This window comes from Rhinopithecus roxellana, chromosome 20 (genome assembly GCF_007565055.1).
Source record: "Rhinopithecus roxellana isolate Shanxi Qingling chromosome 20, ASM756505v1, whole genome shotgun sequence".
Classification (NCBI taxonomy): domain Eukaryota; kingdom Metazoa; phylum Chordata; class Mammalia; order Primates; family Cercopithecidae; genus Rhinopithecus; species Rhinopithecus roxellana.
The window spans coordinates 77373149-77399483 of NC_044568.1; the positions used below are offsets into that span (position 1 = coordinate 77373149).

A 26335-nucleotide genomic window follows, 5' to 3' on the forward strand; every position below is an offset into this window, starting at 1 on the left:
AGAAATCAGGTTTGCCTTCCCTCAGGGTCTCCAGCTTTTTATCTCTCCACTCTACTGTTGCCAATAATGGTGCTTTCTCATTGAGTTGTAGGGATTAAATGATTCCCTTGTAGCAAAGCACCCAGTGTAGTGCCCATCACGTATGAAGTACTCAGCAAATATTTCACATCAGGAGATTATGCTATCTTTTCCAAGAGGTAATCCACACTTTGGACTTGGAGTATCTCAACAACTCAACCTGTTCAGAGCTGCCTCGTTGAAACTCTTAAAGCATCCCTTTAACCATGCCAGTGCCCTGCTCTGTAGTCACCAATAGCTCCCATAGGCCTGCCATGTTAAGTTCAGACTCCCTAGCCTACCCATCCATGTGCATCAGCTTTATAGTTGAAATATCATGAGCTCTAGGGTCGATTGAACCTGAGTTCAATTCCTGCCTTTAAGGGACTGTGGCTAACCTAGCCAGCCCTGTGGCTTTGGGAAAGTGCTTAATCTTTCTGGGTCTGAGTCTCTTTCCCTATAAGACAAGAATAATGACCCTTCCATCGCTTGGGGCTGCTGTGAGAATGGGATGAAATGGTAGAAGTGGGAGACTCATCTGTCCATGCCTGACTTTGACAGTTTGGGTACTTGTCTCCACATCCTTGGTCCTACAGATCACACAGACATCGTCAGAAACCTAAGAGGGTCCTCATCCTATTTCAGGAACTGGTCTCTCCAGGCCCTCTGACATGCTAGTTTCAAATCCCCACCGCCCGATGCAAACCAACTCATTCATTCTGAGCCCAAGGAGCCTGCATAATGCAAAGAAAAAACTGCCTTTCCATACAGCAATGAATCCATGCCTTGGAGAGAAACCATCCCTAATGTTCTTCCTGCGCACCATGCAGTTACCCTGTACCACTTTCATTTCTATTGGCATCTTAAACTTCAACCCAAAAACCACCGTGGACCAAAAGCATCATCTACCCCTTGGAGGGACAGAAGCAAGGGCCTATTTGCAAAATATAATAGCATAGCAAAACAATGAAGAGGCTCACATTTAGCTTTGGGATTTTCTAAGGTGATTTTACGGACTGGCAGGACATGATAGGCAATCTGGCCACACTCCCAGGGCCTGGCGTCCAATACGCCAAATGGCCTGAAGCCCCTGAACATCCTTTCCACTCCCTGCCTTGATGGTAGAGGCCACCTCTCCTGCACTTACCTCCTCCTGCCACGGCTCAGCCTGTACTTTTCGGATTCTACATATCAGCCTCTGACCACCTCTGGCACTCGGCTTCCTTAGAATGTGCAGCTGGGGGAGAGGAACAGATTTCATACACCCACTTTGATTTTGAAGCAAAAGCACTTCTCTCCCCATGCTCACTGCTCTGCGGAAGACAGAACAAACTGTTTTAAACACAGAGCGAGGGAGGCAGAAGGGTGTGGGATTCTGGGTGTCTGCTCTAAACTCTGTGTTTTAGTCCCATCATAACTGAGGTCTCATTCGATCAGGTCTGGAGCATTCAATCCTATTCCAGAATGTTCCAGAGCTTGCTGGGTCCCCAGGGTGACACCTGACTCCATGGGTACTAAGGCCTGGTGTTTCCTAGAGCCTAATAGCAACTTACATTCCATTTACCCATTCATAAAGGTTACAAAGCCCACCCACACCCAGTATCTCTTTGATCCCAACTAATCAAGAGATAAGGCAAATGGCATAACCCTTATGGATGGTGTTTCTCCTAAGACACACGATGAGAGGTTAAGTGACTTCCCTGAGATCCACATGGCCCCATGGTGATGGCAGTCATCATGAGATGCGTCTAGTTTTCCCTTGCTCACCTCAGTGGCTCTCATTCCTGGCTGCACATCTGAATCCCTTGGAGAGTTATCAAAGAATAACCTATGCATTGTGCCCCATGCCAGTTTGATTGAAATGGAATCTCTGTGGCCTGAGTATCTGAACTTTAAAGCTGATTTATTAGTTTTTCCTCTGTCTCTTCTCAACAGCAGTATGGTTGAGAAGTAGGTATTCAAGTTAGTATCTTTAAAGCCTAGTATAATGTCTGACACACAGTAGGGGCCTGATAAGTACTTGGGGAAGGATGAGAGGGGCAGGAGGCTTACCCCCAAGTAGCATGAGAAAATTGGTCAGTATTGTCAACCCCACACCCATTTCCACAACTTATTTTCCTGTTGTCTGCCAAAATAATGCAGGTAACCCAGCAACAGTCCAGAGAGACTCCTGAGGAATTTGCATTCTCCTGTTGAGGATTGCCCTTGTGAGCCTTGGTAAGCCTTGATGTGCTTTCTTTTACTCTCATAGTGTATCAGCTGAACATTTCAACATATTTTATTTCAATTTCCAGGGGTGAGAGAAAAATTAAAAGCATCAAATAAGGCTTGTAAGCCTGAGGACTGAGATGGATAGCATTCTCAAGAGCACATAAGCTGAATCAGTCCCATTGGAAAATAACTACTCCACGACTACCCACCTCCCTCTGCCTTCCTCTGTCATCATCATCCTCCATCATCATGACATCCATCCTCCTTCTCACCATCATCATCATGACCATCATCATAGCCAATATCTCTCTTGGGCATACCCAATATGTAGCTGTATATAGCATACAGTGAGATGTCTTATTATTATGCCTGCATTGAAGATTTTAATCTGGATCGTATGTGGTTGCCTAGTTGTGGAGAGGGTGAACCTTGCATGTCCTTCAGACTGAGAATTCTTGAGGGTAGGGCACCATGCCCTCCTGAGTCCCACTCAGCACCTTCCAGACCACTGGGCCACTTTTTTGGGAAGGAAACTGGCACAAGCATCCCCCTAGAGTGCAAGACTGCCCGTGGGCAGGAAAGGATCCCATGCTCTATGTACTTAAAGAGACTTGCCAGACCTACCACTCTAGAAAGAGACACTCATCTGTGGATTGTCTTTCATTCATTCAACAAATTTAACAAACTCCAGCTCTGTGCCAGGCTTTGTTCCAGGAAAGTGAACCTAGGGAAGGAGGTTACCAAAGTGAAGGCCCCCGATTCCATGAATTTTACGTTCTTGGGGGAGGAGACAAAGAAGGACATCAATAAGTAGAACAATTGCCGGGTATGGTGGCTCACGCCTGTAATCCCAGTACTTTGAGAGGCCAAGGAAGGAGGATTGCTTGAGGCCAGGAGTTCAAAACCAGTCTGGCCAACCCCAGAGTAAGACTCATCTCAAATTTTAAAAATTTGAATAAAAAAATAATAGAATAATTTCAAGGAAATCAGATGATGTCATAGCTCAGGAGTAGGGTTGAGAGAGGAGCCCCACTCTAGGTCATCTGATCTGCTACAATGGAGCTAATCAAAAGTATATGAAGAAGGATTCATCCAGGCAAAGACTAGGGGTGAGATGAGAGCAGGGAGAGCCATTCCAGCAGAAGATGACACATATGCCAAGGTAAGTGAGGGCTCATCAAGTTCAGGGAACATAAGGAAAGTCAGAACAGCTGAAGTTTAAGGAGCAAGAGAGAGAGGGGTGAGAAATAAGTCAGAATGGGAAGCAGAGGCCACATCACACAATGAGCGCCCTGTAGCTCAGGATAAGGCGTCGGTATCTAATTCCTAGGTCAACTGTATTGCAAACAACTCCTCTGCTAAAGGCATCTTTATCTAATTTCTAGGTCAACTGTATTACAAACTCCTCCTCTGCTAAATGTGCCACCAGTGTCTCCCAACAGGGAACCTGGGAGAAACCTGGAATTTGGGGGATTTTGTGTAAGACAGCCCAGTTCTTCCCTTTGGAATTCTGATCTGTGCCAACAGGTAAGCCTACACTGACTTACGTAGAGGGGCTGTCATACATAGAGGGGTTGCTGCTGAACTGAAGTGAAGGAAGCAGCTTTATTTCTGGAATAAAAAGGAGTGTTCCAGGCTTTCCCATAACACTTGCTGGGTTATGACTTGAAAGATGCAGCCAGCATCTTTTGTTTGCTATATCATTTAGTCAACTGGTACTCTAACTTCAAATATTGTGGCTAGAACTTCCATATTTTCCCCGGAATTTCAGACCTTGTCCCAGTTTACCACCCAGAGCCAAGTTTCCCACTACCAAGTCTGCAATGCCAGAGGAAAGAACACATAAATGCATGGAGAAATGTATTTCTTGATTCTCGTTGCAGCTAATTTAGGACAGCACAACATACTGTACATCAATTAGGACCACACAATGATCATTGCTCTTGAACTCAGTCCTGCTTTCTAGATCATTAGCAGGGCTGGCCAAAAGGAGGCCCTGCTGAGATTTAGACCCTTATGGTTATGCAAGGGCACAGCAAAGGCCCAAGCTGGCTTCACTGGTGCTCTGTCAACCTGCAGGTGAGCATCTGACTCCAGGCTTCCAAACAGGGTCATTAGCAATTATAGATTGTCTGGGGCTAGGTCCAGCTATTCTCACACAGAAAGCAAGCCTGATTCCCACCAAAGACAGAGGGAAATCCTACCGGACCAGAGGCCCCGGGGTCAGGTGTCTGAGGAGATGATAAACTTAAGCACAAGGAAACATCTTTATTTTGCAAATCCCAACTGTGACTGGGCCACTGGCCTTCTCTGTGCCCCTGAAGCTATTTTCTTCAGATTCCTTTATTTTCATGAAGCATGGGCCTCCTTGAGCCACGTGGTGGATATTTTTTATTCTAACCACTGAGCATCTCTTCTTCCTTTACTGGTAATAGTGAATTTCCCCTGAGAACTGTCATTTTCCTCTCTCTCAGTCAAGCCAATTGGCCCATAGTGCCAGTAATTAATTCGAGGGTAGGAACAGGTCCTAACCTGATCTAATCAGAGTGACTTCCTGGATTTATGAAGAAAGGGAATAGGAAAAGACAGCTACTTTTACTGTTAGACTTGAGCTTAGATAGATGTTCAGCCAGAATTTCTGGCAGCCACCCAACTACTATGTACCATCCTAATAAGAAAACTATCAGACCCACAGTTTAAGCTGTAAGATGGAGAGTTACCAAGTTCTGATGTCCATGTTGAGCACCTTGTTCAAGCCACACCTGAAGACAAATTACCTTGTTGTCAATTGCATGTCCCAATTAATTATCTCATTTTGCTTAAGCCAATTTGAATAGCTTTTCTATCACTTGCAATCAAAGATTACTGATGCCACTTTGGCTAGGAAAAAAAAATAATGTAATATGTTTAACTCATGTTCCGGAACTTGGATCAGAATAATTCAGACTACAGGGTAGTGCATCTCTCTTCATCATCTTTCCCTTTTCTTACCATTCTTCTCTTTTTCTTCACCATTCTTCTCTTTTTCCTGGGACACCCATCTCTCTTCACAAATCTCACTTTTCCCTGCATGAGCTCTTCATCTTTCCTCATTGTTTTTTATTTTTCTCGAATATGTGCTGAGATTGGTTTCTTCTCAAAGACTCTGACAGCCACAACTGCCAAGATCCAGACTTAAGACATGACAAGTTGCCACCAATAATAATCGCTTGTCATTAAGCTGTTCCAGCAAAGAGAAAAAGCAAACCAGTCCCGTTCATTAAGTTTTCGTCTCCGGCTGTCATACATAGAGGTGCTGCTGCTGAACTGAAGAAAGCAGCTTTACTTCTGGAATACAAAGGAGTGTCTCGGGCTTTCCCATAACACTTGCTAGGGGCAGTCCCTGGTGGTAAACATTATAGTCGAAATGTCCGTTTCAAAAATATCCCACTGTTCTCAAAGAAGTGTCTACAAACAGCTCTGAATGCTCAAGTTTCAGAAGAAATTGCTTCTTCTCCCTTTGGGAGTCTGTATGTTCCTGTTATTAAAGGCACAGACACTGGTGTCAAATAGAGGGTTCAAATCTCAGCTCTTTCTCTTACTGGTGTCTGGGCCTTGGACAAAATCCTTACTCGCTCTGAGATTCCATTTTCTCATTGTTTTTAAATGGAGGGAATTTTATTCCCTACTTTAAAGAGGTTGTTGTGAATGGGATAATGCATGTATTACTCTGAGCACATACCGAGAGCTCCATTAATGAGAGCTGTGATTATGGTGGCTGTTGTAATCGAGAAAGAATCAACCACAATGACGGCAACAAAACCCAAAACACTACAACCCACCAGCACAGCACTAATGCAAATACAAACAGTTTCCCTGTGGCTTTTTTCCACGTCTCCTAAATGTCACAACTTTGCAGCACCATGGCAAAGGAGCTCTTACTGTGTGCCAAGCATTGAGGTGAAAGCAGGTTGACAACCCATCCCAACTTTAAACCTGGATGTTCCGCTTTTCAGGAACCCTTTCAGTCCTGGGCAAATCAGGACAATCAGTCGATCACACAGAGATCTTCAAGTGCATTTATTTAATCTTCACACTAATGTTTCAGGGAAGGTATTCCTATTCCCATTCTACAGTTAAGGAAGTTGAGGCTTAGAAAGAGGCACTTCTCAAACTCTAATGAACATAAGAATCACCTTGGATCTTGTTAAAACACAGTGGGTGGGGGCTGGGGCATTGCAAGCAAGCTCCCAAGTGGCATCAGTTGTTGCTAGTCCATGGACCAAGCTTTCAGTAGCAAAGTTGTAGAGGTCAAGTCACAAGTCATGTCCAACATCACGCAGCAAGCATCTCTCAGAGTGGTGGTTCTGACCCAGGGGTCTTGGTGCCAGGTGACCTCTGTCCATCCCAGGGAGGACTAGGCAATGACATAAGATAGTGTCTGATATCTGACATTCTCACCACTGTGTGTTTCCTTCAAGTATGTCACAGGTATGTCACCCCTGTCAGTCCCCATCATCTTATCCAGCAAAGCACTTTCAGCTTTGAGTCAGAATGCACTGTGTGGGAGTGAAGGAAGAGGGGCCACCCTGGGGTGAACTGCCTCACTCCTGGGAGAGAACTGAAGCCACCCAGGAATGAGGAGAGCAGAGAGAGAGAGAAGGAAGCACCAGTCCTATGATGCCCATGGCCATCTGCCAAGCAAAGAAAATGACCCCAGGGTGTTCCCTGTGCAGGGAAGCCTGCATGCCAGCGCTGCAGCTCACAAACGTATGTAAGTGGCTGAGTCTTCCTGAGTCTCCATTTTTTCATCTATAAAATGGACCTGGCAGTTTTCTAATTACCTGGAGGGGAGCTCAGGCATCCATAACAGAGTGATGAGCAAGAGTTCCATAAACTGAAAGGTAGGGGACTAATGTGGGAGCTCACTGGGGAAACAGGAAACAGCTGCTGCCTCCTCTCTCCCCTCTACCCCCACGGTGCTCCCAAAACACACTGTCCAGGTCTCTATTGTCAATCGTCACCAGGTATTTTAGGTGTCTATTTAAATAGCTGTCTCCATGCAACCAGATTAATGCTAATTCATCTGTACAGCAACAGCACCCAGCCCAGCTCCCACTACATGGGGAGCTCAGAACACATTTCATGAAGATATAAGTAAGCAGGTGAATGGATGGACAGACGGATGGATGGACAGATTGGATGGATGGATGGATGGATGGATGGATGGGATGGGAGGATGGACAAATTGGACAAATGGATGGACAGGTGGATGGATGGATGGGTGGATTAATGGATGGGTGAGTGGATGAATGGATGGATGGGCAAATGGACAGATGAGTGGATAGATGGATAGGGTAGATGGATGGATAACGGAACAGAAAAATGAACAGATGGATGGGTGGATGGATGGGTGGATGGATGGACAGATGGATGGATGGGTAGATGGATGGACAGATGGATGGAGAGGTGGGTGGGTGAGTGGATGGATGGATGGATGGATGGATGGATGGACAGAGGAACAGATGAACAGACGGATGGACGGACGGACGGATGGATGGATGGATGTGACATGAGTTGTGGGTATAAGAGACTGAAGAAATAAATGAACATCCAGTGAGAAAGGGAGTGGCTGAGTTAGTAGCACAGTGATGGGTTAGAGAGGGCAGGGTAAAAGTGAGAGCTCCATAAATGGGGGATGTGAGATGAGGGGGCTCAGAGGTAGAACTGAGTGTCTGAAGTGTGAGCATCCATTGCTACCCAAACTCTCACAATCTGAAGGCAGAAAAGTAATACACAATTCTGAGGTGGGTTGGGCTGCCATTCTTCACCGTCTGAACCCTTGATACTTGCTCTCTAGGACTCGGGAACCAAACAGATTCAGGCAAAGTGGACTCCCTATCTATCCAAACCCAGGAAACAAATTGGTTCCAAAAAGAGCCCATGTCCTCGCTGCTGTCAGAGCTGACTCAGGGCTCTCGTGAGCACAGAGACAGACTGTTTCCCTCCCCGAATCTCTAGCCCACTCCCAAGCCCCTTTATGTGTTCTCCTCTCCCAGCTACATATCCTCAGCAAAGGCTTTTCTTAGGTACCTTTAGTCTTGCAGGTGATGTGAGGGGGTCCCCTGGGAGCCCTTGGACCTCATGGTTACTTGAGGCCCTGGTGAAGATAGAAAAAAGAAACTACCAAGGGTCTAGGAGGGAGGAGGTCACCACCCATCAACTGGTACCTGGAGACCCACATCTTATTGCTCCTCCTAGGTATCCAAAGCTCCCAGGAAGCTCTGCAACCATCATTTTCACCCCTCTCACTTTGCAGAATAGGCTATAATGAAAGCCTTCTCTAACGAGGCTACTAAGCAGGTACCAAACAGGACAGCTATAAGTGTTTTGCAGGAGCAGAGTCCCAGTCAAATCATGGGAGGTGGCTTAGTGCAGAAGACACAGAGATTCTGGAATAAGACACATCTAAGTCCAAACCTCAGTTCTTCCACATGCTACCCATGTGGCCTTGAGAAACTGGCTCAACCCCTTTAAGCCTCCATGTCCTAGGCTGTAAAACGGGAAAAACAATTTCTACCAACCTCATAGATCAGAGGAGCTCATGTAGAGTAGCTGTTTACTGATTATTTATTGTATTCCAGTCATTTCTTCCATATTATCTCATTTAATCTTTAATGAAATCCCGTGAAGGTGTTATTAATATCCAATGTCAAAACTAATCAATTTAAATTTTACTGGATTCCAAAACCCATGCTCTTCACCACTGGCAACATATGCCTCCTCCTTATCAGTGCTTAACCTGTGAGCTCCCTTTCCTTTACCCAGTCATTCTCCCATATATTCAGATACCACCTGAAAATCAACCCTTCCCCAATGCAGTGTTTCTTCCATCACCAGCTTCTTCCTCTGGAAGCAATGCATCCACAGCAGAAGAATGCACCCTGAACTAATGCCAGGAGATTGAGCAACCTAATCTGCACTGTTTTCCTAGAGCATAATATTCTGCTTGCAAATCACTCCCTCCACTGAAGCTAACACAATACAGAGCGTCCTATAACTTATGTAACTAAGCATCTTATGGGCAGCCGATTTATTCATCTCTCACAGCTTTGGAGATCAGTAGACCAAACACAGAATATCATCCGCCCCTTTAACAGAGCAACACTAAATTCTCAAGGGCACATTTGTGTTTGTGTTTGTGTATGTGCACACAGGCGTGCATGTCAAAAAGCTAATATCTTTTTGTTCTCTCCAGCAAGTACTAAGCCGGGCAGCCTGTCCAAGACCCACCTGCAGCTCAAAAGAAGAGGATGAACTAAATGTGACCAGAGTTCAACCATTACAATTAAACTCTGAGCACAAAAGGAATTAGGAGCATAAACAAGGGGTGGAAAAGGGAGAGATTTTAACAGAAAAAAAAATGATTTTTTTTTTTTTCTCTGAAGTGACACAGAAAAAGAAATTGAATGTCAGCCTCTGAAAAGGATTCCAAATTACCATTTGAAAGGAGAAAAACATAATCAAATGAGGTCCATTTGTGTTCATGCTGAGCCCCAGGTCTTCCTGGCTACCATCACACTCAGAGCAGGCTGCAGGCGAGAGCCCGAGTCAGCCCATGTGTTCTTCAACCTCAGGTAAGTTTGTCTTCTTCAGTGTTGTTGAACTCAGAAGGGATTCCTTCCTCAGGGCTCACAGGACAGGGAAGCCCTGACACTCACTGCCCAGTGACCTCCCAGCCCCCAATGATACCGCTCACCCTTGGGTATTTCATATTTGCTGAAAACTTTGTGGCAACCACGAGAAACAAACAGAATGCTCTCCTTCTTCCCACTTTGTACCTGAAAAATTTAAGGTTGAAAGTGGGGAGGGTTCAATGGCCTCCACGACTCACCCAGAGAAAAAGTCATGGAGCCACAGAGCTCAGCCCACCCTCAGCATGCTCCAGTAGTGAGAGTTGTAGCCAAAGAAAACTCAGGGCACCAAGGGAATGCAGAGGAAGGGGACCCACCCAACCCAGCAAGAGAGTGAATGGGTTCCCAGCGACCCCTGAGCTCCTTGTGATTGGAGGGCAACCTGGCACAGGCTGGAAAGTTCTGGAGAGGGAGTACAGAGAGGACAGTGTGCAAAGACAATGTACAGAGAGACAGAGATTGAAGAACATGGCGCCCACTGGGAATGTCAGCAGCTTGGTGCTGCAGAAACATATGAAGACAAAAAGAAAGAAGAGCCAAAGAAGTGTGCGGATAGGGGAAGAGGCTGGGCCCAAGGGTAGGTCCTTGTCTGTCTGGCTCACAATGAGAAACACCTTTGGATCTGGCTCCATAGTATCTGTTGCCTTTACATTCCATATAACTCATATGATTCACCTACAAAGCTTATTCACATTTTCTGTCTGTTCAATGTCCTATTTGATAGAATATAAGCTCCATGAAATCAGGGATATTCTGTTTGTCTGTTTGTTTGTTTGTTTGTTCATTGATCCCAAGTACATGTGACAGAGCCTGCCAAAGAGAGGAACTCAATGTTTATATTTATGGGATTGGATTAAAGACATTCAAATAATTATTGAATGAAAGGCAGAAAGTCAGGCAAGAAGAAAGTGAGAGAAAAAGGGAAAAAGGAAGAAAAAGAGGGAGGAAGAAAGAGCATGGAAAGGAAGGATGGAGAGACACAGCAAGGGAGTGAAAAAAGAGATGAGGAGTTAATGCTTTCTGGGGTTGATGAGAAGAACCAATGAGATCATTTTTTAGCAACAGTGTGACATGAGCAGGTTTTTATCTTCTGGAAGGACCACTTGAGCTTGAGTATGAAGGAGGACTTGGAGGAGGGAATGAATGAAGGCAGGAAAGCAGGCCCAGGGCAATCTCACTGAAGCAACTCCAGAAAAGAGAGAAAGACCTGAACTAGGATTGCTGCAATACAGATACAGAAAGGAGAGGTTCAAGAGATGTTTAGAAGCCACACTCAATTGGTCTTGGCAACTCATGGATCAGATTGGCAGAGGTATTGGGGTGTAAAGGAGGATTGCCAGGTGAATGGTGATGTCACTTACAAAAGTGAAGAACAGGTTAGGGAACCTGCTTTCTTCCTCACAACTGTGGCTCCAGCAGATAGCCTTGTACCTGACATACAGTAGCCACTCTGTAAATGTTGAATGAATGAGTGAGCAAGGGTGGAAGTGGGTATAGGTAGGGGGACAGAGAAATGCACATGAAATTCAGGTTTGGGTTAGCTGCTTTTGAGACCTCCCTGCAGGGAGTCCAGCAAGAAGCTGGATATGCAGGTCTGAAGACAAGAAAGGGGTCAGGGCTGAGGCTTGAGATTTAGAAGTTGTCCATCTGCTGGGGGTGGTGGTTGTTGACAGCTGTGGATGGCATCACCTAATATATATGGAGTTAGAAGAACCTTAGAAAGCATGGACTAGAAGAAGGAAAGTATGTGTGGAAAGGAGGCAGAGGAGTGTAGGAGAGGTACAAGGAAAAAGCTGGGGAATGTAATAACTTACAAGCCACCAGAATAGAGAGCTTGAAGACAAAGGCAGGGGTGAAAGGTGTCTAGTATCCAGGAAGACAAAGGCTGAAAGGTACTGCTACATGGTGCAGTGAGACATTCACCTGGGGCTTTAAGGCAAGTAGAGTAGGTAGAAGCACAATCTCAGTGTGGTCCGGAGGAGTGAAGGAGGCACAAGAAGTAAAGGGGACAGTGGAGGAGGCCCCAACACTTTCCAACTGCCCCATGCTTCTCAAACACAACAGTATTTTAGAGGTATGGAGAAGAATTTCTCTGAATACTGGGATTCAAACTGGGGTCAGGGGGCTCTTCCTCCTGCCTTCCTGTTTCTCCATTCACCAGGTCCTCTACATCAATCCTTCTGTCCTGGACAGAGAAACTTGTGCCAGAAAACACAGGATATCCTAAAATAACTCCCTACATGCTAAAGGAAAATGAAGTGAACATTTTTCCTTTTCAATTCCAAAATCATGCTTGCAATATACCTTCGATGTTGAAGAACAAGATTCCTTAGTTTTTCACCCGGGACATCACTTTTTCTTTACAGAAAAAACATAAAACCTAAGTGTGTCTTATTCCCCAGAGAACAGAAAGGAAGCGAAAATTAGATGTGCAAGTGGTCGGCAGATTGAGATAGACAGCTTCCTAGACACTCTCTGGAGTTAAGACGGCTGCTCTTTCCAGCTCACACACATTGCATCATCTTTCTGTTGATGTCTCCTCAAGGACTTGTTCCAACACTCTCTGATTTGAAAAGGACTGAGAACAGAGCTTATTAAAAACCCAAGACACTATATCTGATGGGGGAGCATCAAGGGGCCATTAAACACTCACCTCATTAATAGCCTGCAGAATGAGTCCTTTTCTAAAGCTCACACAAGTTGGTGATTAGACAATCCTGGCATACGAACCCATTTCTCCATTTTTCAATCCCTTGCCAAGCAAAATTTTCAGGCCACAAATTAGAGGTACCCCTGGCTTAAAACAAACCAAAAAAAAAAAAAAAAAAAAAAAAAAAGGTTGGGATTTTAATGAGCCTTCTGCCCCTAAATGAATCTCTCTACCCGGCACTCAAGTCCTCTCCAGACTTAAATGAAATGCATCGACAAAGCAAGTCATGCAGTGGGATGAATCCAGAATTCAATATGAGTCAGTCTTTTCTCCAGGCCAGCGTCCTTTCTGTTCATCGTGTTGAGTGATAAGTTTGTAGCAAGCAGCGTTAGGTTTACTGTACAGTTATTATGCACATAGTGACTGTGATGATGTGGTTTCCCATTACCTGGGATCAGACTGTACTTATTCTGCAGAAGTTGGGGATGAGTTTGGTGTCATCCCCATGGGTAATCAATAAATCCTTGCAGCCAATTGCCTGAGTTAAGGCGAGGGTTTCACTCTCTCAACAGCCTGAGCTTACCACTACTCCAGTGCTGACCATTCAGTGTCAAATGGCACTGAGGACAAATACCACAAATCACCACATGGCCTGCAGATACCAGCAGAGTATGTAGTCTTGTCACAGACCACAGCCTCTCCACCTTGCTTTCTCCTCTCCAAATGCAACGACCTCTCGGCCACCTTGTGTCCACCACAGAGACCTTGCTTGTCTTGTTCCAGCTTCCTTGAACTGTTCTTACCTTCTCAGTCTGACTCCTGTTCTTCCTTAATTCATTTCTAGATCATCATTTCCTAAGGGATGGCTTCCATACCCTCACTAATTAGGCAAATTTCCTCTCTTCTAAGCTCTTTCTTGTATTAGGTTGGTGCAAAAGTAATTGCTGTTACTGCTACCACTTTTAATGGCAAAAACAGCAATTACTTTTGCAACAACCTAATATTTTCATAGCACTTAATGTGGCTGTTAATCAACATTGATTTATAGACTTCTTTCATGAATGTGTGTGTCCCCCACTTACATAAATGGTCCAGAAAGGCAGGGGCTATGTGTGCTGTTTTATTTTGTTTTACTAATCACTCTATCTCCAGCACAGTAGGAGCCTAATTCCATTTTTGGTTTTGTTTTGGTTTACTGGCTTGGTTTGAATGAGGTTAGGCAGCTTGCCTAAGTGCATCAAGGTGAATGAGCTCCCTGTGTCGCACAGTATCAAGCAAGTCATTTCTTCCAAACTCTCTCTCACCGCCAGTTTCAACAAACTAGGAGACCCCATCAGGCTGTGTCACCTTTGGGCAGAAATTCCCAGGGGCTTGGGCATCACACTGGCAAAGTCTCTGCCAGGTGTTAGGTGCAGGTTCCTATCATTGGTTCCATCACCCCTTAAAGCAGCTTGTATCATCCTTGTAAAGTTCTGTTGTTCAGACTCATGATCAAGACACAAAACAATTCCCAAGGGCTTGAATCAGCCCCTCCTAGCTGCTACTGGGTGAACACTGTGATTTGTGACAGGCAATTTAAATGCAACATGTAGACTTTCTTCAAATGTAGCTGCCACTGAAGTGAGATGTTTGGAAAGAATCCACTGTCCTGTGGGCTTTTTTGTCTGCCTTCTGTTTTTGTTTCTGTTACTGTCATGTTTTAACTTTAAAGATTTTAAACCTCTACCTATAAGCTACATAATACCCATACTTAAAGCAAAAATAAAAATTCAGATTCTCAGGGGTTCTATGCAAGTCCTGGTTTATCACGTATGAGCCGTGTGTCTTGGGAAACTCACTTCATTTCACTGATCTTCAGAGCTTCAGTCTCTTCACGGGAATGACAAATAGTATGAGTCTTACCAACTTCTAGAACTGCACAGTGAGCCAGATATCAATTATCACTTAACTGTGTCTTTCTTTGATTAATTCATTCATTTAACCTACTATTTATTCATCTCTGGACCAGGTACAGTGCTGAAGGCTGAGAATCCAGTAGTGAACAAAAACACTCATGAAACCTGCATTCACAGAGCTTATGATCCAGATGGGAAAGACAAATATTAATTAAACAACCACACATGCAAAATTGCTATTGAAATTCACATTTTGTAAGAAAAACTTATAGCGCGTTAAGAATGCACAATGGGGGAAACAACAATTTAGATGATCAAAGACTTCTCCAAACAGGAGATGCTGGAGTAGGGGTTAGGCAAAGAGGAGAGGAAAGAATGCCTCTTGCAAAGAAGGTGCTTCACATGCAAAAGTGTCCGGATAGGAGGCAAATGTAAGGGTCTTTAAGAAAGTCATTTGGGGTAAGGATGAAAGAGACTGATTCTCTGCTAATAAAATGTATTTGTATTTGTATTCCTTTGTATCTAAAGAAGAGGCTATTACCTTCCTCTCACCTCTCAGTTGCCCAAGAATCTTTTCACAGTTTCCATCTAATCCCTTTCAATAATTCCCTGGCTGCTAATCAGAGAAAAGGTGTTAATTCCCTTATTAGCATACCTCTGCCTCTCTGTGATCACAAAATGCTCCTAACTTCCTCCTCCCTGGGAATGCCCTTGGCTTTCACTCTGGTCCTGTGTGCTATCTGCCTAGGGCTTGTTCTCAGCCAGGCGGACCAGCACTCACCTGGTGCCAGCCCCGAATTTTACTCACAGAAAATTATTTAAGGGAGCTGTCCATGTTCAGGACACACACCACGGATCTGGGATTGAGTTCCAAACCCAGGGCTGCTCTCACCGTGGGACTCAGCCACTCCCTATCGCATGAATCACCAAAGGAGGGACAAGCTCTGTCACTTCTGTGAGCACTCCTCAGCATTTGGGTCCTGATACTGTGGTTTCCTTTAATCAACCTTTTTCATGCCTTCTCACGTGAAACCCCAATTCACTTTGAAAGACATTATCAGTAACGATACCACAATCCAGGTGTTCTCTGCATGCACTGGGTGGCCAGAGTAGTGGAATGGAAATAAAGCAAATACAAAACCTAAGAGGCAGTTATTCAATAGGAAGGGAGATTATCCAAATGATGTCATCGCATCATAATTAGCAATAGGACCAGAATTCCCAACCACAGCAAAGCACATCAAAATGGGGCTATCTCAACTCTTCTTTAACTGGGAAATTTAACAACTGAAAGATGACCCTTGATGACTCTGAAGGGCTTGGTTTCTCATATTTCCTGGACCTCTTTGAACCTCACCTGAGAACTCTTCTATAGACCTGGACCTCTTTGAACCTCACCTGAGAACTCTTCTATAGACTTGGGCAACCACACTCTTAGGGTTGTCACACTGGTTGCCCCCATGAGCAACACTTGGACACTGATATGAAGGTCTTCCCCAAAAGAACAGGTTGGCTTGTTTTCCATGTTGATTGTGCATGCTTCTCTAGTCTTTCCTCTCAGTTATACCAGGAAAGAGAGATAGTGATAAACTGCTTTAGAATCACAGCTCTGCTATCTCCAAGCTGGGTGACTTTGAGCTAGTTGCTTAGCTTCTCTGTGCCTGCCTTTCTCCTCCATAAATGAAGATAACTACCACTTCTGCATAAGCGACTGTGAGAATTAAAAGTGGCAATGAATGTAAAGGCACCTGGCATGCAATTAACTCCTAATACAGTTAGTTGTTACCATAATTGCCATTAATAACATCCAGCCTGATCGGAACTTACTACCAAATCCATCCTCCTTGAATGCTGACTTGCCATGAAGCCATGGCTCCCTGTTGCTGATTTGGGCAATGTTGGTTTTGTAAGACCATCTTTCCTGGCAAACCAGACTGTGAACTGCCAAATTAACTACTACTAATACCCATCAATGACCACACAGACACATGCACACACATACACAGGTTCAACCCCACTTCCTTATCTTTAGCAATGGTCTCCTGGGGCTCTGTTCCCATAGATTTTATCTGGCACAGTATGTCTGAGGTGTGGCCCAGAAATCTGTATTTTTAAGTAGATTCTGAAGCAAATGGTCAGCAAATTGGTTCTAGGACAGACCCTGTGGAATGGAAGCACTTTGCCAAAGTGAACTATCAAGAATTACAGAGACCTGGGGAAAGAATGCTTGCTGCGTATTAGGTTTCAGTTGCATATATTCGTTTGCATACCAGATTGCAAGTTACTGAGGGCAGAAATTAGAACCTGAATAGCTTCATACCTCCACCTCTCTCCAAGCCACATATAGTAAGTGCTAAACAAACACTAAAGCATAAACTGCCTCAACAGACTAGAAAATTCATACAAGCATGGGCTTGTTCACTGATATTTCCCTTGTGCTGGCTGTACAGAAGGTGTTCAGTGAATATTTGCTAGATAAATGAATTAATGAATAAATATAGAGGAGTTGGTAGGGAAAAGGCACAAAATGAGCAGAATTGGTGCTAATTTATGTTGAATCAGACAAATGTTCAGCTTATGCCCCAAAGTTTTACAACCGTCTTCCTTTCAAGTCAATGAACAACTGCTAGGAGCCTCTGAGCCACGCTACCCCAGAATACCCCAGAACACTCATTCCTATTCAAATGTTTGGTTTTCAGTGTCACAAGGACAGGTATTTATCTGGACCAGAGAAATAGGCTGGATTTGCACTCATCTGTCACAGTGCCCTGAAATCAGCCTCAAATGATTCACAGCCCTCTTGAAAATATCTCCAATCTCCTAAGAGATAAAAAGCCTCACTCATTTTCCCGCCCCAACCCACGAACCAGCTTCTATCCCTGAACCTAGAGCGAAATTATGATGTTCTGTCTCCTCCTCCTATTTCAATTCCTCGTGCCCTGCATGTCTCCCCACAGGAGCTCATAATAGGCTTGTATTATCAAGTTATGTATCAAGTTACGGCACCAAGGTTTTGGAATCACTTCAATCTATTTGCAGAGTGAGCCTGGTTAGTACTTAAATATGCTGCCCAAGCTACCGATGTGCAACGTCTGAACTCTTCACCTGGGATGATTTATTCCAGGAGTCGCCGTTCTGACTTGCCACACAGGCTTTCCACTGTGCTAAACAAGGAGCCCAAAGAACCAGAGGGCTTGCCAATGGTTTTCTTGTGGTTTTTTTCTTTTATTAAGTAAAAACATTGGCCAGGCATGGTGGCTCACGCCTACAATCCTAGCACTTTGGGAGGCTGAGGTGGGTAGATCACCTGAGGTCAGGAGTTCAAGACCAGCCTGGCCAACATGGTGAAACCCCATCTCTACTAAAAATACAAAAATTAGCTGGGCGTGGTGGTGCATGCCTGTCATCCCAGCTACTGGGAGGGTGAAGCAAGAGAATTGCTTGAACCCGGGAGGCAGAGGCTGCACTGAGCCAAAATTGGGCCACTGCACTCCAGCCTCGGTGACAGAGTGAGACTCCATCTCAAAAAACAAACAAAAACCATAGCACATACCAGCAAACCTAGAAACTCAGTGAAACCACATAATTGAGCAACATTAAAGGCAGAGATGATGTGGCTTCCTGGTTGAGACCCAACCATCTGGTCCAGGTAACAGATAGTAGAGCCTAATAGTAAAAAAGGAAAAAACGTGAGCTTTCCACATAGGAGGGGCTCAATCAACAATGTCCCATAGTAGGCAATTCATAAATATCAGTTGAATAAATATTGAATGAACTAGATTGCAGACACTGAGTTTATAACAACCTGAGAAGAAATTACATGAAAAAAAAGGACATAATTTTGCATGTATACTGTTATCATAACCTTATTAAACAGATAAAAAACTATACACAGATGACAATGCAAAAAGATAATACACCCCAAAACACTAAGAGTGATTGTCTTTGGATTGTAGCATATGGATGCCTTTATATTTTCTTGCTTCTGCTTTTCTGTATTTTTCAAATTTTCTGTAATTAGCCTGTTTCTTTTATAAATGAAAAATTAATTTGAAAACGAGGCAGCCTAGGTACGTAGGGAGAGCATATGCTGCAAAGACAAACAGACTATCTTTTATTAATTGTATCACTTGTTCCTAACGTGTAATTTTTCTTTTTTTATACACTTTATTTTTATCTGTGTATTTACTTGGGACAGGGTCTGACTCTGTCACAAAAGCTGGAGCGCAATGGCATGATCTCAGCTCACTGCAGCCTCTGCCTCCTGGGCTCAAACCACCCTCCCATCTCAACCTCCCAAGTTCAGGGACTACAGGTGTGTTCCACCACACCTGAATAATTTTTGTATTTTTGGCAGAGATGAGGTTTTGCCGACTTGTCCAGGCTGGTCTCAAACTCCCGGACTCAAGTGATCCTCCTGCCTCAGCCTCCCAAAGTTCTGGGATTACAGGCGAGAGCCACTGCCCTCAGCTATAATTTTCTTAGTCTCAATTTCCTGAGTTATAGACTAGAGCTAATAACATTTACCATTCAAGTGAGTTTGTTATTGTTGTTTTCACTTACGTGCAATTTAATGGATGTAATATACTCAGCACTATACTGCTTGCTATACAGCAAGCATTCAATACATGTATGACTTTAGCACCCAATAGATTGTTAGAGAAGTACAGTACTTATTCATGTACTCATTTACTTAATGGCCCTTTATTAAGCCTCAACCATGTACCAAGAACTACTATCTCACTGAAGCTGAGGTCCAGGAGGAAGACATTCCAAGTCTGAATCTCTGGGTACCACTCTGATGGAAATACGCAGCTATAATCCAATAGAAGGTCACATGCTCCAGACAGGGAACTCATCTAATAATATGGGGTGTGGGGGTGGGAGATCACTAGGATAGGGTAGGAGGAGTAAAGAGCTTTCTACACTCAAGCCAGTGAATGAACCACAAAAGCATCATGCTGAAGCAAAAGAAGCCAGCCACAAAGGCATGCTATGCAAGCCCATTTATAACAGAACAGAATGGAAATTTTATAAAAGTGCAAGAACAGGCAAAACTAATCTATGATGATTGAATTCAGAAGAGTGGTTATCTTGGGGTTGGTGAGAAGGGAGCAAACAAGAACTTTATAGGGAACTAGAAATGTTCTATATCTTTGCAATTTATCTATGTAATAGAACTGTACTTGTACTGATTAAACAAAAATTTTGAGATTTTTAAAAATTTTACTCTAAGTTCCAGCATACATGCGCAGAATGGGCAGGTTTGTTACATAGGTATACATGTGCCACGGTGGTTTGCTGCACCCATCAACCTGTCATCTACGTTTTAAGCCCCACATGCATTAGGTATTTGTCCTAATGCTCTCCCTCCTCTTGTCCCCCACCTCCTGACAGGCCCCAGTGGGTGATGTTCCTCTCCCTGTGTTCATATGTTCTCATTGTTCAACTTCCACTTATGAGTGAGAACATGTGGTGCTAAACAATTTTTTAAAAATGTTCTGCATCTTGATCTGTGTGGTTACAATTGTATATAGGTGTAAAAATTCACTGGGCTTTATTTACACTTAAGATTCATGCATTATACTATATGTAAACTATATCTCCATAAAGTACTACTGAAACAAACAAAAGGCTTTTAGATAATTACTACAGGTTTATTAACCTTCAGCCTGTGTATATTTATTGAGAATCTGCTATTTGATAATTCAGCCATTCAACAGATATTTACTGTACTTCTACTCTGTGCCAGGTACTATTCTAGGCCCTGGAGTATAGCAATGATGAACAAAACTCCCTGCCCTCATGAGGCGTGAATTTTAGAACTATGTGCCAGACATAGTGCCATGTCCTGGTGGAGAAGAGGAAGAGCGTGTGGCGCAGGAATGGAAGAACTCACAGTCTAGTGGACAGACAGACACAAAGTCACACCGCACCGTGCGGTGCTGTGATAGGGCATGTGGTGTCTTGATGCACAGCAGGAAGGGGCCATATGGGCTGACTGTAAATTTGGAGAGGGTTCCCAAGAAAACAAACACAGTCTGAGGATGAAGCAGCAGAGATGGCAGGTAACTCTTTGGAGGAGGCAAGAGCATCCTCAAAGGTGTGTGTGCAAAGGCACGGCTGCATGGACTTGGAGGGAATCCTCAAATATCCACATGGAGTTTCATACCATGGAGCTTACGTGAATTTACAGTACAAGTGTGGCCCTGGAACCAATGACCCAATCCTGCATCTACCACTTGATAAATACGGGACCTTGCACAATTACTCGGCCTCAAATTCTTCTTCCCAAAAATGTGACCAGTGTTAGTGCTTAATTGAGGTTTTTGCGAGGATTTAATGGGATCAACCATGGTGTGTTCATTTTCTATTGCTGCTATAACAAATTACCATCAACTATAACAAATTACCATCAACTATAACAAATTATCATCAACTTGGCGGTGGCTTAAATAATCCTCATTTACTCTCTTACACTTCTGTGGTTCTGAAGAGTGAAATGGGTCTCGCTGGACTAAAATCAAGGTGTCAGCAGGGTTGCTTTCCTTTCTGGAGGCCCTAGGGGAAAATCCACTTCCTTGCCTTTTCCATCTTTCAGAGGCTGCCCACATTCCTCAGCTTATGACTCCTTCATCTTCAAGCCAGCACCACTGCATCTCTCTGACTCTTCCATCTTCACATCTTTCTCTGTCCACATCATGGAAAAGCTCTTCACTTTGGAGGATTCACAGGACTAAGTTAGTCCCACCTTGCTAATCCAGGATCATCTGCATCTCAAGGTGCTACACCCTGAATCTCACAGCTGCAAAGTCCCCTTTGCACTATAAGCAACATATTCACACACTCTGGAGATGAGGGCATGGACATCTTAGGGAAGCCATTATTCTTCCTATCACACATGAAATTATTTAGCACAATGTCTGGCTTATAGTATGTGCTTAATAATTGTTAGGCACTATATTACTATTATTAAATATGATTCAAGAGTATGAGAAGGAAACACCAAATCCTCTGGACCAATAAGCATGCAAATATAAATCAACTTAGGTGTAAATCCTGGGAATACTCAGGTCTTAGGGAACTACTCCAAACGATGCACAAACCTAGTTTCCATTTAGACAAAAGTTTCTAATAAAGTAAGATTTCTTCACTAAATACTACCAGGTGCATACTCACATGCTGGCAGAACAAAGACTGCAGGGTGTTTCAGCATCTCCATACCAACAGCTAGAACAGATTCCTCTCCTAACCCTCTGTGCCGTATCAACCAGCTGGTCTGGTCTGACTCACAAATGGCTATGGCCTGGTGGTAAAGGGAACTTGGTCAACCATTTGCAAAGAATTCCAGGCAACTGGGGAGATGGAACAAAAATGCACCCCCCCCCCCCAAAAGCTGCCTCAACATCATTAAAAGTTGGGCAGTGTGGAAGCCAGGAAATAGAACACAAAGCATGTTGGGCTGAGCTATGGAATAAAAGACTTTTGTGATAGCGAATAAACTCTACCTCCCCCATTTTAAGCAGAAATCACAAACAATTTTGATCCCACTTAATAATTTCCCCACACTTGATGAGACGGCGGGCTCCATGAGAGCAAGGGTCTTCCCAGGAAGCCAACAGTCAATGTCTGATGTCCAGTCCATGTCTGGCACACAGCTGAGACCCAACAAAATAAGACGTGTGGAATTAAAGAATAAACGAATGCATAGGAAATCACCCAGGACCACAGTCAAGGATAATATTTAGATTCTAAAGCAGGGGTTAACAGTCTATGGCTTGTGGACCAAATCCTCTCCACAGCCTCTTTTATATAGCCCAAAAGCAGAGCCAAGCCCTTTCCTGAATGTATTGTCTGTAGCTGCCTTTGTACTACAGCAACAGAATATGTGGCCTCTCAGTTTGCCAAGCCTAAAATATTTACTATCTGGCCTTTTATATAAAACACTTGCCAATTGCTGCTTTATAATGCATTCTGGTAGCTTATCAAAATAATCTTGGGATCTTTTAAATATGCAGCAGCTTAAGCCCAGAATCTGAATTTTAACTAGTTTCCCAATCCTTGCACTGAAAGAGAAGTGATATGATTTCACAACAGCAGGGTTCTAAACTTTTCTCTTTTTTTACTTTTAAGTTCAGGGATACACGTGCAGGTCTATTACACAGGTAAACTTGTGCCGTGGGGGATTGTTGTACAGATTATTTCATCACCCAGGTATTAAGCCTAGTACCTATTACTTTCCTGACTCTCTTCCTCCTCCCACCCTCCACCCTCTGAAAGGCCCCATTGTGTGTTTTTCCTCTATATGTGTCCATGTATTCTCATCATTTAGCTCCCCACTTACAAGTATTAATCTATGACATTTGGTTTTCTGTTCCTGTGTTAGTTTGCTAAGGATAATGGCCTCGAGCTCCATCCACGTCCCTCCAAAGGACATGATCTCATTCTTTATGACTGCATAATATTCTGTGGAGTATATGTACCACATTCTCTTGATCCAGTCTATTGCTGATGGGCAAATATTTAGGTTGATTCCCTGTCTTTGCTATTGTGAATAGTCCTGCAGGAACATACACATGCATGTGTCCTTATAATAGAATGATTTATATTCCTTTGGGTGTATACCCGGAAATGGGATTGCTGGGTCAGTGGTATTTCTGTCTGTAGGTCTTTGAGAAATTGCCACACTGTCTTCCACAACAGCACCACTAATCTACACTCCCACCAACAGTGTATAAGCCTTGATCAGAATCACCCAAAAGGCTTGTTAAAACAGATTGACAAGCCCTGCCCCTCACTTGCTGATTCAGTAGGATGCATATGGGCCTGAGAATGTGCATATTTTGGCCCTAACTCAAGTGATACTGATGATGCTGGTACAGGAACCACAGTGCAAAGGTTACCCAGTGCCCATCGTTGTTTAATAGTGACTCATTTTCACACTTTAGTAGTAGTGGAACTTGAGTCACTATTAAGGTCTCACGATTAAATTCTCACTATTAGTTTAGCACTATTAAGTGACTCATGTTCCACACTTCAGCGGTAGATTCTGTGTTCAGCAGGTCCCACATTTTGAAATTTGGGGTGAATTCTTCCTGAGACTCTGTGGCAATAAAGAATATGAATTATGCTCACAATTGCAAAGATGTGGAACCAACCTAAGAGCCCATCAGCCAATGAGTGGATAAAGAAAACGTGGTAGATATACACCATGGAACACTACTTAGTCATAAAAGAGAACAAAATGATGTTTTGCAGCAACTTAGAGGAAGCTGGAAGCCATTATTCAAAAAGAAGTAACTCGGGAATGGAAAACCAAATATCGTTATGTTCTCAGTTGTAAGTGGGAACTAAGCTATGAGGATGCAAAGACACAAGAATGATATAATGGGCCAGGCGCAGTGACTCATGCCTGTAATCCCAGCACTTTGGAAGGCCAAGGCAGGTGGATCACTTGAGGTCAGGAATTCGAGACCAGCCTGGCTAACGTGGCAAAACCCCGTGTCAACTAAAAATACAAAAATTAGCCGTGCATGCTGGCATGGGCCTGTAGTCTCAGCTACTTGGGGAGGCTGAGGGAGCAGGATCGCTTGAATCTGGGAGGTGGAGGTTTCAGTGAGCCAAGATTGCATCATTGCACTCCAGCCTGGGCGACAGAGTGACACTCCATCTCAAAAAAAAAAAATGACATAATGGACTTTGGGGATTTAGGGTTGGAAAAAGTTCGGGAGGGAGTGAGGGATAAAAGACTACATAGTGAGTAGTCTTGGGTGACGGGTGCACCAAAATCTCAGAAATCACCACTAAACAACTTATCCTTGTAACCAAAATCTGCCTATACCCCAAAAACTATTGAAATCAAAATAAATTTTTTAAAAAAGAATATGAATTATGAACGCATTAGGAGGCAGACAGTGAAATGTCAAAAAGAAAGACACTTATGACTGTGGCTGGAATTCTTTTATACAGTGCTTCATTATTTCCAAAGTTAGTCCCCCCATCTATTATCTCATGTAAACCTCCAGACAAACCTCCAGACAACCCAGTGCGTAGGCGTTATTATTGCAACGTGATTCTTACTCACATTTTGCAGGAAAAAAGGAGGAGGCTCAAAGGGGTTGAAAATAGATACAAGTTAATCTCCCTGACACTCCCCTTACCCATTCAATAAAAATCTCTCTAAGCTTTGTATTGCTTCCTTCTTTCTTCTCTCCCCCGTATCTATTTCTTTGCCTCTATTGACTTGTATGTGTGTATGTACGTATGTATGTATGTAATTAGAGATGGAGTTTCACTCTTGTTGCCCAGGCTGGAGTGCAATAGCATGATCTTGGCTCACTGCAACCTCCGCCTCCTGGGTTCAAGCAATTCTCCTGCCTCAGCTTCCCAAGTAGCTGGGATTACATGCATGTGCCACCACACCCGGCTAATTTTGTATTTTTAGTAGAGACGGGGTTTCACCATGTTGGTCAGGCTAGTCTCGAACTCCTGACCTCAGGTGATCCACCCACCTCAGCCTCCCAAAGTGCTGGAATTACAGGCATGTGCCACCGTACCTAGCCGTATTTATTTTTTTTGACAGAGTTTTGCTCTTGTTACCCAGGCTGGAGTGCCATGGCATGAACTTGGCTCACTGCAACCGACTCCCAGGTTCAAGAGATTCTCCTGCTTCAGTCTCCCAAGTAACTGGGATTACAGGTGGGTGCCACCACACCCGGCTAATTTTGTATTTTTAGTAGACATGGGGTTTCTCCATGTTGGTCAGCCTGGTCTCGAACTCCCAACCTCAGGTGATCTGCCCGCCTCGGCCTTCCGAAGTGGTGGGATTACAGGTGTGAGCCACTGCACCCTGCCCTCAAACCACATATGTTAAAGTAAAAAGAAAAAGTTGAAATTAATATTAATAATGTATCTTACTCAACTCACTATATTATCATTTTAACGTGCAATCAATATAAAAAATTATTAATGAGATACTTCACATTCTTTTTTTTTCCACAGCAAGTCTGAAATCCAAAGTGAATTTAACACTTATAGCACATTTCAGCTCGCACTAGCCACACTTCAAATGCTCAGTAGACACAGGGATTCAGTGGCCATCCTGTTGCACAAAACAGGTCTCTGTGGTCAAGATGATCTCCTGGTCCCATGGTCCTTTTTTGAACTTGGTGTTATTGAATCTTTCTTCTACTGACATCACCTCCCTTTTCTCCTTGACACACTCTCCTCCAATGTTGCCTGAAACATCTTTTTCTCCTTGTCCTTCTCTTATGTCCCCCTGATCATTCCTTCTTATGTGCACACTTTCTTCATTCACCTCTTAATGAGTTAGCGTTCCCCAAGCCTCTGCATTGCATCCATTGTTCCTCAATGGGTACATCATTTACTTGGACATTTTATCCATCCTTTATGGTTTTAAATATATGCCAGTGGCTTCCAAATCCAGATAATTCCACTGGACTTTGATATTTAAATAACTGGATGTTCATGGTGCCCCATAAGCCAGTTAAGGTCAACAAACTCTAAAACTCACCTTGTCATCCACCACCCAAACTTAGCGATACCTCAATCCACAGCCATCCAGAAACCCTAGAGCAGTGGTTCTCAACATGCAATGACTGTGCTCCACCAGGGAATATTTGGCTGTGCCTGGAGACGCATTTAGCTGTCACAGCTAGGGGGCAGGGTATAACTTGCACCCAGTGGGTAAAGACCACGGATGCTGCTAAACATCCTACAAAGTACAAGAAAGCTCCCTATAACAAAGAATTATCTAGCCCAAAATGTCAAGAATTCCACTGTTGAGCAACTCTGCCTTAAAGCCTTAACTGTATCAGCAGCTCACAGGA

The 26335-nt window shown here is 43.8% G+C and overlaps 1 protein-coding gene across 2 annotated transcripts in view; it reads right to left on the reverse strand.

Annotated features, from left to right (window-relative positions):
- The window catches only part of GRIN2A (glutamate ionotropic receptor NMDA type subunit 2A), a 423682-nt gene that overhangs the window by 181340 nt on the left and 216007 nt on the right, over window positions 1–26335 (reverse strand). The gene's annotated exons all lie outside the window — the stretch shown is intronic.